General features: G+C 44.9%; 1 pseudogene across 1 annotated transcript in view; it reads right to left on the bottom strand.

Annotated features, from left to right (window-relative positions):
* Positions 1-13379, bottom strand: part of LOC307100408 (glyceraldehyde-3-phosphate dehydrogenase-like) — a 1087365-nt pseudogene that overhangs the window by 77989 nt on the left and 995997 nt on the right. The gene's annotated exons all lie outside the window — the stretch shown is intronic.

Consider the following 13379-nt stretch of genomic DNA (forward strand, 5'->3'; position numbering starts at 1 on the left):
GGGAAAAGGATAGAGAGTTAGAAACACTGATGAGAGCAAAACACCAATCAGCTGCCTCCTGCACACCTCCTACTGGGGATGTGCCTGCAACCAAGGTACATACCCTTGACCAGAATCAAACCTGGGACCTTTCAGTCTGCAGGCCGACGCTCTGTCCACTGAGCCAAACCGGTTAGGGCTGGGTCTGATTTATTTAGAAGAGTAAATCATGGGAAAAAGTCAGTCCCTTAACAATCATTAGGAATGACCCAGTGACACAACACATAGGTGATTGCCACAGAGCACTGAGCAACCTGGAGCTGGCAGGCATGGGAAGGTTTATTAACCCCCAAAGCCGGTGGCCTCTTTAAAAAACAAATTGCCTGGGGGGGGGGGGGAGGGAGGAACCAAGATGGCATCACAGGTAAACACCTAAACTGCTGCCTCGCACAACAATTTCAAAACTACAACTAAAAGACAAAACGGACATCATTCAGAACCACAGGAAGGCTGGCTGAGTGGAAATTCTACATCTAGAAGGAAAGAGAAAAGCACACTGAGACTCAGAGGAGCTGTAGGAGGCAGAGGTACTGAGATGCGTGCGTGGAGAGGACTGGCAACTGAGTGCACGGCTGGCTTTCTCAAGCGGGAGGTAGACAAAAGCTCCCGACTGCGCTGAACTCCAGTTCCGGGCAAGACTCTGGGGACCCAGACTCATACGGGTGAAACTGGACTGTCAGGAAAGAGAAAAGCACACTGAGACTCAGAGGAACTGTGGAAGGCAGAGGTACCAAGGCGAGCACGTGGAGAGGACGGGCAACTGAGTGTGCGGCTGGCTTTCTCAAGTGGGAGGGAGACAAAAGCTCCCGACTGCGCTGAACTCCAGTTAAGGGGGAGACTCTGGGGACCCAGACTCATTCGGGAGAAACTGGACTGTCTGGCAGTGGGTGGAACTCGAGGGCAGCTTTCTCTCAGAGGTGCTTGCAGCGATTACCACGGGACACTGAGACCCAGGGGCCTCTTAGGGCAGGGCTGACGGGAAGCCAATGCTGTCTGCTCCACCCTGAGACTCCGCCCCACCCAAGCTGAGCACAGAGGCTTTTGCAAGTCTTGTCTCATAAGGGTGTCTCCAGCACAGAATTTCTCCTAGCTTAGACACAGCTGATCCTCACAGTCAATTGGCCTGGAGGTCAATTCCTCCCAGTGATACCAACAACAATCAAGGCTTAACTACAATAAGAATGTGCACACAGCACACAAAGGGGTGCACCAAGGGTGTCCACCTCAGGTAACTGGGGAGGCTGAGCCACTGGGCCCTATAGGACACCTAGCACACAAAGCCACTCTATCAACTCAGGGAAGCAGCCAAAATGCAGAGACAAAGAAACAGGTCACAAATGAAAGAAATGGAGGAAAGCAAATGACTGGATATAGAGTTCAAAACCACGGTTATAAGGTTTTTCAAGAATTTTCTAGAAAAGGCTGATAAATTTAGCGAGACCCTCAAGGATATGAAAAAGGACCAACTAGAAATTAAGCATACACTGACTGAAATAAAAAATAATATACAGAGATCTAACAGCAGACAAGAGGATTGCAAGAATCAAGTCAAAAGATTTGAAATACAAAGAAGCAATAAACACCCAACCGGAAAAGCAAAAAGAAAAAAGAATCCAAAAATATGAAGATAGTGTAAGGAGCCTCTGGGACAACTTCAAGCGTACCAACATCCAAATTATGGGGGTGCCAGAAGAAGAGAGAGAGCAAGATACTGAAAACCTATTTGAAGAAATAATGACAAAAAACTTCCCCCACCTGGTGAAAGAAATAGACTTACAAGTCCAGGAAGCACACAGAACCCCAAACAAAAAGAATCCAAAGAGGACCACACCAAGACACATCATAATTAAAATGCCAAGAGCAAAAGACAAAGAGAGAATATTAAAAGCAGCAAGAGAAAAACAGTTAGTTACCTACAAGGGAGCACCCATACGACTGTCAGCTGATTTCTCAACAGAAACTATGCAGGCCAGACGGGAGTGGCAAGAAATATTCAAAGTAATGAATAGCAAGAACCTACAACCAAGACTACTCTACCCAGCAAAGCTATCATTCAGAATTGAAGGTCAGATAAAGAGCTTCACAGATAAGAAAAAGCTAAAGGAGTTCATCACCACCAAACCAGTATTACATGAAATGCTGAAAGGTATTCTTTAAGAAGAGGAAGAAGAAAAAGGTAAAGATAAAAATTATGAACAACAAATACATATCTATCAACAAGTGAATCTAAAAATCAAGTGAATAAAAAATCTGATGAACAGAATAAACTGGTGAATATAATAGAATCAGGGGCATAGAAAGGGAGTGGACTGACAATTCTCAGGGGGAAAGAGGTGTGGGGGGGTGCAGGAAGGGACTGGACAAAAATCGTACACCTATGGATGAGGACAGTGGTGGGGGAGGGGGCCAGGTAAGGGCAGAGGGTCGGGTGGGAACCGGGTAGAGGGGAGCTATGGGGGGAAAAAAGAACAATTGTAATAATCTGAACAATAAAGATTTATTTAAAAAAAAACAACAACAAAAAAAAACAAATTGCCACCCTAGCTGGTTTGACTCAGTGGATAAAGCTTCAGCCCTCGGAATGAAAAGTCCCAGGTTCAGTTCCGGTCAAGAGCACATACCTCGGTTGCAGGTTGCAGGCTCAACCCCTGGCCCTGGTGGGGGCTTATGTGGGAGGCAACCGATTGTCCCAAAATAAGGTGGAAAACAGTGAATCTAACAAGAGACCAGAGCTGGCTCTTTAAAACATTAATGTACGTGTTTCGTTATGATAAAGTTATACTTATGGTTTGGGGGAAACAGTTGTACTTTTTTCTCCAAAGCTCTTCAGTGCTCCTACAGGAGGCGCTGCTGTAAGGACTGACAGGGTCTGTGAAAGCGGGTCACACAGCCAGACCAGCATCCAAGTGCCCCGCTCCAGACCCAGCTCAGAGCATAAGGAGAACCATACATATTCCTATTCCAGCTGGGTTCCGCTGGAAGTGAAGGACTTACTACTCCCAACAGGGCTTCCCTGCAAGACCTTCCTGGGGTGAAAAGCTGACATAAGGGGATCCATTCCAGAGGAATTGCTTGCATGTCTTGCTCCTTGAACCTTTGGAATGTTTGAACTGGACAAAATAACCTTTGGACTGGGCCAAACAACTGTTTGTAAAACTAACAGGATAGCAGACATCCTGACCACAGGACTGTTGATTACAGAATCTTTTTCTAAGATAGAATCAGTAACCAGCCATGTAGAGCTTGAATAACCGCTGGTCAGCAGCAACGGGAGTTATCCTATTCATGTGATTGTTTCCCTTCCTCGTCTCCTAAAACCGCTTCCTTCACCTCATACTCGGGACACAGTTTGGATTCCTACATGAATCTTTGGGATCTCAAAGAAAAGCTTGCTGTCTCTCACTCTGGCTTTTTATTTTTAGGTTCACATTGATCCACCTACCCCGGAGGTATACCTAATTAACTTTATATTCCTCTAAACGATTCTTCTTCTTTTTTTAAAATCTTTATTGCTGAAAGTATTACATGGGTCCTCCTTTTTCTTCCATTAGCCTCTTCCAGCCCGTCTAAAGGATTCTTTTCATCAGCACTTCTGGATTGTCTTCATTTTTTTGCTTGCAAATTTCTTTGTTCTTTGTTGAGAATGAGTCTTTCTTCCGGTGACTGGATATATCCTGAAGGCAACAGACACTTCTGTTTTGGAGTGTGCTCTCTCCACTGCTCCCTTCTCCCTCTTCTCCCCTCTCCCCACCATCCCCCGCTACTGGAGGCCCAGTACAGGAAAAATAGGATCCAAGGTGTCAAATGCTCAGTAGGTAACTGACAACCCCTACTGACAGAGCTGATGTAAGGAAATACTGAGCTGAGCAAATGCGCCTGGGTTAAAAGCAAATTTAAAAATCAATCCACCAAGCCCAGCCAGTGTGGCTCAGTGGTTGAGCGTAGACCTCTGAACCAGGAGGTCACAGCTCGATTCCCAGTCAGGGCACATGCCCGGGTTGCAGGCCCGATCCCCAGTGTGGGGCATGAAGGAGGCAGCCGTCTCTCTCATCATTGATGTTTCTATCTCTCTTTCCCTCTCCCTTCCTCTCTGAAATTAAGTTTGGACACTTTAAGACACCTTAATTAGAAATATCTGTGAGAATGAGGAGACAGAGGGAAGCTAGGTATATGGTGGGGGGTGGGAGGGTAGGGAGTAGAACCAGGGAACCCAGCTAGGCAGAGTTACTAAGAAAACCCAGCTGGGCAAAGAGGGGCCCACTAGCTTTAAAATGTTTGGATGTTGCTGAGACAGGCAGCTTGCAGATAACCAATCACAAGGCAGGGAGGCATATACAGTAAACCAATCCCAAGGATGATGCTAAGGCCGAATTCTTTGAGAGGAGCTTTCAGGAGCTAGCAAGGCATGTACCTACCCTAGATAAAAGCTCATGCCCCCTCTCCCTCACTCTCTGGCACCGGGGGTGCACTCCCCTCCGCCCGCATGGCCATGGACTAATAGACCTTAATTAGCTTGGATGCTGAACGACATCAACTGCAGCCGGAATGGAAGCTCTGGGCACCGGCCTGCTTTTGGAACCCCAGCTGCACATTTTCCAGGACTGCCTTCTCCCAATAAACTTTGCTTCCGTAAACTGTTTTTGTCCGTGAATCCATTCTTCAGCTTTGTGGGACAAGGAACTCGCATTCAAACACCACCTTTTGGTTTCAAGAGGACCAAGCAGGCAGCGGGGGGACTTACTTGGGTGTCTGGCACAGAGGTGACAGTGGAAGCCCTGTGGCTTCTGTGGGTCACACAGAAAGAAAGTTGGGGAGAGAGAAAGAGGGAGGAGGGAAAGCTAGATGGGAAGGCTGAGGAGGAGTGGGCGAGAGCTCTGGGAGGAGAAGCACCCCCTCAGAGGCTAAGTACAATAAGACAAGGGGAGAAAATGAGCGGTGCTGTTTCCTTATGGGTCAGCATTTTAAAATACGTCCACGGATAAAACAGCACATGACAAATGGCAAATATACAAACTGCCTCTGTACCTGTCAGACTTTGGACTAAAAACAGCACAAAGAATACTAACCAGGGTACGGAGAGGCCCAGTAAATTACAAAATAGTATCTAGGTGTTTTTTTTTGTTGTTGTTGTTGTTTTTAAATATATTTTATTGATTTTTTACAGAGAGGAAGAAAGAGGGATAGAGAGTTAGAAACATCGATCAGCTGCCTCTTGCACACCCCCTACTGGGGATGTGCCCGCAACCAAGGTACATGCCCTTGACCGGAATCGAACCTGGGACCCTTGAGTCCGCAGGCCGACGCTCTATCCACTGAGCCAAACCGGTTTTGGCTAGGTGTGTTTTTTAATTCAAAGTAACTATCATCTGAAAAACATGCCTGAAAAAAAAAATCTAAAAAATATATCTATGAAAACAGTCAAGAAAACATGGAAAAACAAGGCAATGGGGGAAGACTCTTCCTGCCAGGTTCCAGAATAGGTAACTACCAAACCAGAATGGGACGCCCCGATACATTAGTGAGAATGTGTATTAGCTCCCTGGTCTCTGACTACCTTCCTTCTAGGTGGGGAGCTTGGAAAGCTAACCCCCTTGCAATTAGGTTTGGCCCTTAAGTGAGATCTGGAAGGCAGACGAAAGGTGGAGGCCATTTCCCTGCTGCTTCTGATGGAAACGTGGGGCTCCCATGGGGAGGCAGGACCTACATGGTGTAAACAGCCTCTTGCCACCCCCAATCCAAATGACTGCCCAGGAGGCTGCCTGCCGGTCCTCCAGCTGGAGTAACTGATACAAAATCTCTATTTGTTCTAAGTTAATTCAAAGGCAGAGCATTTGTGAAAGACCAGACTTCTGGCCCAGTGGCTTGGACTCTTACAATCTCAAAGGAGCACACAGACATAATTAAGTCAAGTAACAACCTGGGAAAACATCTGCAACACAGTTAGCAAAGAGTTCTTGCAAAGGAAGGAAACAAACATAAGTCTAAATGGGCAAGATAGGAGTAGGCCATTCACATAAGTGATGCCTAAAAACAGGTTTTACTTACTAGTTCTTAAAGAAATATAACTTGAAACAACAATGCAAAACCACTGTTCCATCAAATTAACAAAGATGACAAAAAGGGAGTGAGATGGTGCCGGCAGGGCGTGGAGAAAGGACCATCCTGCCCGCGGTATCAAGGCAGTGCCACCTTCCTGCAGGTCTGCTGACAGCACGATGCAAAACCCTGCAACGATGCACCTCAACACCAGTTCCAGAATTATATTGTGAGGACGGAAGTAGCGACGCACACAGAGATTTGTCTACAAGTAATTCTGTGAAAGTGAAAGGTTGGAAACAACCCAAATAAAAACAGAGACACTAATTATGGTGCATTTGCATAAAGGGATACAATGCAACCATTAAAAATGCTGTAGAAGTATATTTTGCAACATGGAAAAAGGTTGGCTCTTATTAAGCAGTAATAACTAGTTATAATATGATCCCCAAAATGCAAATATATGAAGAGGATAAATTTGGAAGGTTTGATTATTTCTGGCTGCTGGGTTTACAGATGATTTTTATTTTTTCATTTCTCTTATTTATGGTTTAACATTTTTCTGTAATGAATGTCTATTTCTTTTATAATAAGTTTTAAAAACTAGCAATTACATGAAGTTGAAAGGAGAGAAGAAAGGACAATTAATAAATTCTGAATTCACTGGAATTAAACTACTTGATCACTAATAAAGAAGCAAATCGTAAAGTGCTAGCATTTACCTTGAATTAACTAGATTTAGTTTTTGCCACCAGAGGGATTAAGGCCTAAAATAGAAACTGATTTGAGTTATAGAAAATAAAGTTACAATTCAGACATATCTGTTTTTTAACTGTGAAATTTGTACCTGTCACATATGTATACATATGTGTAGAAAATATTTGGAAGGATATTCACTAAGATAGATATACACACACACACACACACACACACACACACACACACACACACACGATTAATTTCAGAGAGAGAAAGGGAGAGGCAGATAGAAACATCAACGATGACAGAGAATCATTGATCAGCTGCCTCCTGCATGCCCCCTACTGGGGACCCAGCCTACAACTTGGGCATGTGCCCAGTAATCAAACTGACTTTCTGGTTCCTGGGTGATGCTCAACCACTGAGCCACACCGGCTGAACTCCACTAAATTTTAAAATGGTTCCCTTCAGCAGAGTGAGATTCGAGGGAGAGGGAAGACCATTTTTCTTTACACAACTCTGTATTGTTGGACTTGTTATAACAAGCATGCAAAAATCTAAGTATAATTAAAAAGCAAAAATGGTTATAACTATAGAAATATTTAGAAACACAGATAGTATCCATGGCTTGATGATACAAAATCATAATGCAAAATATGTATATCATGCTTATAACTATATTCATGGATCTGCATGTGAGAGAGGACTGGATGGGAGGCCTGCATGGGAATACTCTATCATGAAAATAGTTGTTCAAGTTCATTCATTTTCCCCACAAATGTTTATTGAGCACCTACTATAGGCCAGGCACATGGCCCTGTTCCAGGCACTTGGGAGTCAGCAAGAAATAAAACAACCAAATACACACCCCCTAGTGACACTTACATTCCAGCAGGGAGAGATAGGTAGTTAAGTAGTAAACGCAATGGAAGGCCTCACTGAGAAGGTAACATTTGAAAAAAGAGGGAGTTATGCAAATATCTGGAGGAGCTTTCTGACCAGAGGGATAAGCCAGTGCAAAGGCCCTGAGGTGAGTTCAAGGAACAGCAATGAGGCAGTGAGGCTGAGACAGAGTTAGCAAGGACAGAGCAAGTCAGAGGTAAGCAGCTAGTTCATTAGTGTTGGGTTCTGTAGACTACTGTATGAACTTTGGCTTTTTATTGCAAGCGAAGTGGGGAGTCACTGTGGGTTTTGAGCATAGAAATTCCAGAATCTCTCTGGCTGCTGTGTGACTAGACTACTGGGGTTGGGGTTGAAGGAGGGCAGAGAGATCTGGTTTTCAGGTGAGGGATTAAGGTGGCTGAGGGGATGCTGAGGTGTAGGATCCTAACCTAAGCATAGCTTTGAAAGTAGAGCCATCAGGGTTTCCAGATAGATTGGGTGGAGAATGTGAGAAAGAGGAGAACAAGGATGGCTCTTGGGGCTCTGGCCTGAGTAAGTGAAGTGGAGTTGCTATTAATTAGGGCAGTGATGGCGAACCTATGACACGCGTGTCAGCACTGACACGCGTAGCCATTTCTGATGACACGCGGCCGCATGCCGAGGATGAAACATTTGCGACTAGAGTCTTGGAGTTAGTTTTTTCCTCAAAGTGACACACTACCCGAGTTATGCTCAGTTTTTTGGCGAAGTTTGACACACCAAGCTCAAAAGGTTGCCCATCACTGAATTAGGGTAAGAAAGACAACTGGGTGGAGTAGGTATTGGAGTTGGGGAAGGATTAGGAACTTCTCTGTGGGCCTGTTATGTTTGAATGCAGCAGCAACATAAATTTTGTTTGCAGAATGTTTTGAGGAAAGAGTAAAGTAAGGAATATATAAAATGGAATCACTTTAACCAAGTTTCTAAAATTGTTAACATCATGAAGACAGAGGCACAAGGACTCTATTCTTGTTCTAAGTAGCCTGGGAACTTCAGCTTTTTCTTTCTTTTTTTTTTTAACTTCAGCTTTGTTGTACTTTCCAGTCCTGTGTCAATGCTTAGACATATATCTGGACAGACACTAGATCTCCAGATAACCCTCTGATTACCCCCTCCAGATAACCCTCTGATTACCCCCTCCAGATAACCCTCTGATTACCCCCTCCAGATAACCCTCTGATTACCCCCTCCCCTCCAGATAACCCTCTGATTACCCCCTCCCCTCCAGATAACCCTCTGATTACCCCCTCCCCTCCAGATAACCCTGATTACCCCCTCCCCTCCAGATAACCCTCTGATTACCCCCTCCCCTCCAGATAACCCTGATTACCCCCTCCCCTCCAGATAACCCTCTATTACCCCCTCCAGATAACCCTCTGATTACCCCCTCCAGATAACCCCCTGATTACCCCCCTCCAGATAACCCTCTGATTACCCCCTCCAGATAACCCCCTGACTACCCCCCTCCAGATAACCCTCTGATTACCCCCCTCCAGATAACCCTCTGATTACTCCCCTCCAGATAACCCTCTGATTACCCCCTTAAGGATCCACATATCCAGGTCACCTGACGTCTATTATCCAGACTATCGATGTGACCAGACCCCCTGGCGCCCATCCTCTAGCCCACCTGGCACCCATCACCCAGACAGCCTGACATCTGACTGACAACCGTCCTGGACCACTCCTAGGGCTAAGAGTGCAGGGCTGACTATTCTCCAGAATGCGCTTTTTCCTATAAAAGATCTTAACTTTTCTTTCTTCTTCAGAACACTTCTGGGTTTTTGCATAGCTGTGTTTCCAGTGTGCAAACTAAGACCCTTGAATAAATTTATCATTTATTTTTATCCAAAGCCTCCAGGCTCTGAGTTTGTTCAACCGTTTCTAATGATGACATCTTTCCAAATAAAAAGGTAATTTCAAGACTCCTGACCCAGCAACTATTATATTCCCAGTACTGAAAATATGCAAGTTAGTCACTTCTAGGAATACGAAGAAATCACAGGGATAGAAGATATGCCAGAACATACTAGAGCCAGGCTCCAGTTTTCAAGGGTGGAGGGAGGTAAGGAGACAGAGGCTGCACATCCTTCCACAGTCCTAAGATTCCACATGTTGTGGGGCGACCCGCAAGAGACGACCACCAGAGACAGAGATCAAAATTTCTGAGCCTTTAATAAACTGGCCAGTGACTGCAGTTGCAGCACTCTACCGTGGTAAAGGCCGAACTGCAGTGCAGACCACAGGTGTTACAGCAAATTTATACTCAGAAACCACAAGAGGGAGTTAGGACATTTACAATGACAATTCAAAGGTTACAAAGTTATTTCAGCCGTTTCCAAGAAACTCGGGGCACAGGTGCAACGCCTGGGCACGCTTGGCCGGAGCTTGAACCTCTAACTCCCTCTAAACTCCAACCAACCCATTGTTCAGTGACCTACTCCACCTCCCTCTGTCCCAGGACACCCTGCCTCCAGGCAGCGGGGGAGCTGTGCAATGTTTGCAGCCCAGAACACACTTATCAGTAATGGTTGACATATGAAGTCCAGAAATTAGCAGTAGCTCCTTTAGGATTCAGTTAGAAGTCAAGAGTAAGTGAGACCATGCCCTAACCGGTTTGGCTCAGTGGATAGAGCGTCGGCCTGCGGACTCAAGGGTCCCAGGTTCGATTCCGGTCAAGGGCATGTACCTTGGTTGCGGGCACATCCCCAGTAGGGAGTGGGCAGGAGGCAGCTGACAGATGTTTCTCTCTCATTGATGTTTCTTACTCTCTATACCTCTCCCTTCCTCTCTGTAAAAAATCAATAAAATATATTAATAAAAATAAAAAAGAGTGAGACCAATATACAGGATGAGGCAAAGTAGGTTTACAGTTGTTCGTATGGAAAATAATACAGTAATAAATAACACAAGAATAAACGATTTCACATACTCAACTGTAAACCTACTTTTGTCCCACCCTGTATGTACTAGAAAAACCTAGTGTTACCCTATCTGGTGTTGCTCAGTGGTTAGTGTTGATTTGTGCATAAAAGGGTCTCAAGTTTGATTCAAAGTCAAGGGTATGTACCTAGGTTGTAGGTTTGATCCTGGTCCCAGCCAGGGTGCATGCAGGAGGCAACTGATAGATGTGTCTCTCTCACTTCGATGTTTCTCTCTCTCTCTTTCTCTGACTCTTCCTCCTTCTCTCCCATTCTCTCTAAAAATCAATGGAAAAAATATCCTCAAGTGAGGATTAACCAAAAACAACAACAACAAAACCAATTTTTCCACCTGTGCACCTCCTTTACTATACGAATACTTCACTTCTGACACCAAATATGTGGGGTGTCAACCAATTCTCTGTGACACCAGCTGGTTGTCCTACAATTTAACGCAAGTCTGACACTATCTACTTAGAAACATCGAGCATCAGATCCCACCGGGTAAGCATCAGCCCCATGAGATTGGCTCCCACTCCCCCGACTTCAGCTGCTAACCCCAAGTAGCAGGTCTCCAGGTTATCCATAACTTCTGTACAAATCTGTTTCCCATGACGCCCTCCCCCTTAGACCTGATTATCTGCTAAAACAGCTCCAAAACTCAGGTTTATCAAAGGGTAACAGCCAGATGAAGATATATATAGGGCGAGGTCTGGAGAGTCCTGAGCACTGCAGCATCCTTCCCGGTTGAGTTGGAGGTGCACACCCTCCTAGGAAGTTGAGTGTTCACTAACTTCGAAGATCTCTGAGCCCGTACTATTGGGATTTTAATGGAGGCGTCACAATAGGCATGCTTGACCATCCACTCCACTGTCCGCACTTCTCCCTTCTCAAGAGAATGGGGGGAGGGGAAGGGGGAAAGGAGGGCTGAGAAATCCAAGCTTGCAATCACCGCTTGGTCTTTCTGGTGACCAGGCCTCATCCAGAAGCTCAGTACAACAAAAACACTCTTAGCACACAGAACTCACAAGAGTCTAAGGAGTGTGTCAGGAACAGCAGTTGAGACCAAATATTAAAACAAAAGAGGCTCCTAGTGCTCTTATCACTTAGGAAATTCCAAGGGTTTAGGGGTTCTGTGCCAGAAACAGGGAGGGTGGGAGGGGTGGGTGAAGGCCAAATACATATTTCTTAAAATTGCCCAAACCTGTAAGAATTTTTTATGAGTTTATTTGAGCCAAACTGACAATTGCTGGGAAGCAAAATCTCAACGGATTGAGAAAGTGATCCCAAAAATGGCAGTTTTACCACTTATTTTATACATCAGAATCAAAGGGGAAGACATGTAATGGGGTTACATGAAATTCACTGATGATAGATTATGAGGTGGGAGAAAGCAAAGCGGGGAAATCTCTGGGATTGGATAAGGAATAGACATATCCTTCTTTTACAAAGGTAGGTATGAGACAGTTAACAGTTAACAATCAACATGATAAGAATGAGGGGATTGCCGGACCGGTGTGGCTCAGTGGTTGAGCGTTGACCTATGAACTAGGAGGTTAGGGTTGATTCCCGGTGGTTGTGGGCTCAATCCCCAGTGTGGGGCGTGCAGGAGGCAGCCAATCAATGATTCTCTCTCATCATTGATGTTTTTATCTCTCTCCCTCTTTCTTCCTCCCTGAAATCAATACAAATATATTAAAAAAAAAAAAAAAAAGGCGGGGGAGCGGGGGAGGAATTTGTGTTTTTTTTCCCTGGCTCAGGCTTTGAGGGGTGGGGAAAGGAAATTACTTTGATATTCAAAAGGTATGTTATCAGAGATGAAAAAACACACACCCAGACAGGCTCAGTTAATGTGAAGATTGACCTTTGTTAGGGGAAACACCAGCCTAGGACATGACTACTTGCTATGAACTGCTTTTAGTTAGAAAGTTTTCATTTCTGACCATCCTACATGGCTACGTTAGGTCTCTGAGTCTGCAGGCCTCCCCTGAAGTTGTCAGGTTTAGTATGTGGCCCCTTTTGCATCCACAAATTCATCACAACATCACAGAAGATATGCCAAAAGGGGCGCTCTAGGTTCCAGTTTTCAAAAAGGGTAACCCCCCCCCCCCAAAAAAAAACACACAAACAAACAAAAAATAACAGCCTGCAAATCTATCCAGAGTCCTGGCAAGATTCTAGAACATGTCATTAAATGGATGACATAATAAACTCCAAAACTTAGCAGTAACTCCGCTTGGATTCAGTGGTAAGTCAGGGTCAAGTCAGCTCAATAGATTTAGAAAAAATGCAACCAGGTAAGTTTCGGAACTTGTAAGTGTAATTGTTAGGGGCAGAAATAGACTAGTGGGGACTAGCTATAATTACAAAAACATTTCACCATGCTCTGTTAACCGTGACTGTTTTGTTCTGATTAGAAAAAGCACATTCTAACCTGGCTGAGAGTCGTACACCCTGGGACATGGGAGCTAACATCGGAATGCAATCCATCCTCCTTTTCCCAGAGCTGCCTGTCATTATGGAAATATTTACAACCTTGTAGTCCCGGAGGTATAACGGTCACAGGCAACCCCAGCCCCATTGCCTGCAACCATTCATTATACCTTGTCTACATTCCCATGCCTATAATTCTTTTTTTAAATATATTTTATTGACTTTTTACAGAGAGGAAGGGAGAGGGATAGAGAGTTAGAAACATCGATGAGAGAGAAACATTGATCAGCTGCCTCCTGCACACCCCCTACTGGGGATGTGCCCACAACC

This window comes from Cnephaeus nilssonii, assembly GCF_951640355.1.
Source record: "Cnephaeus nilssonii genome assembly, chromosome: 5".
NCBI classification, from domain to species: Eukaryota; Metazoa; Chordata; class Mammalia; order Chiroptera; family Vespertilionidae; genus Cnephaeus; species Cnephaeus nilssonii.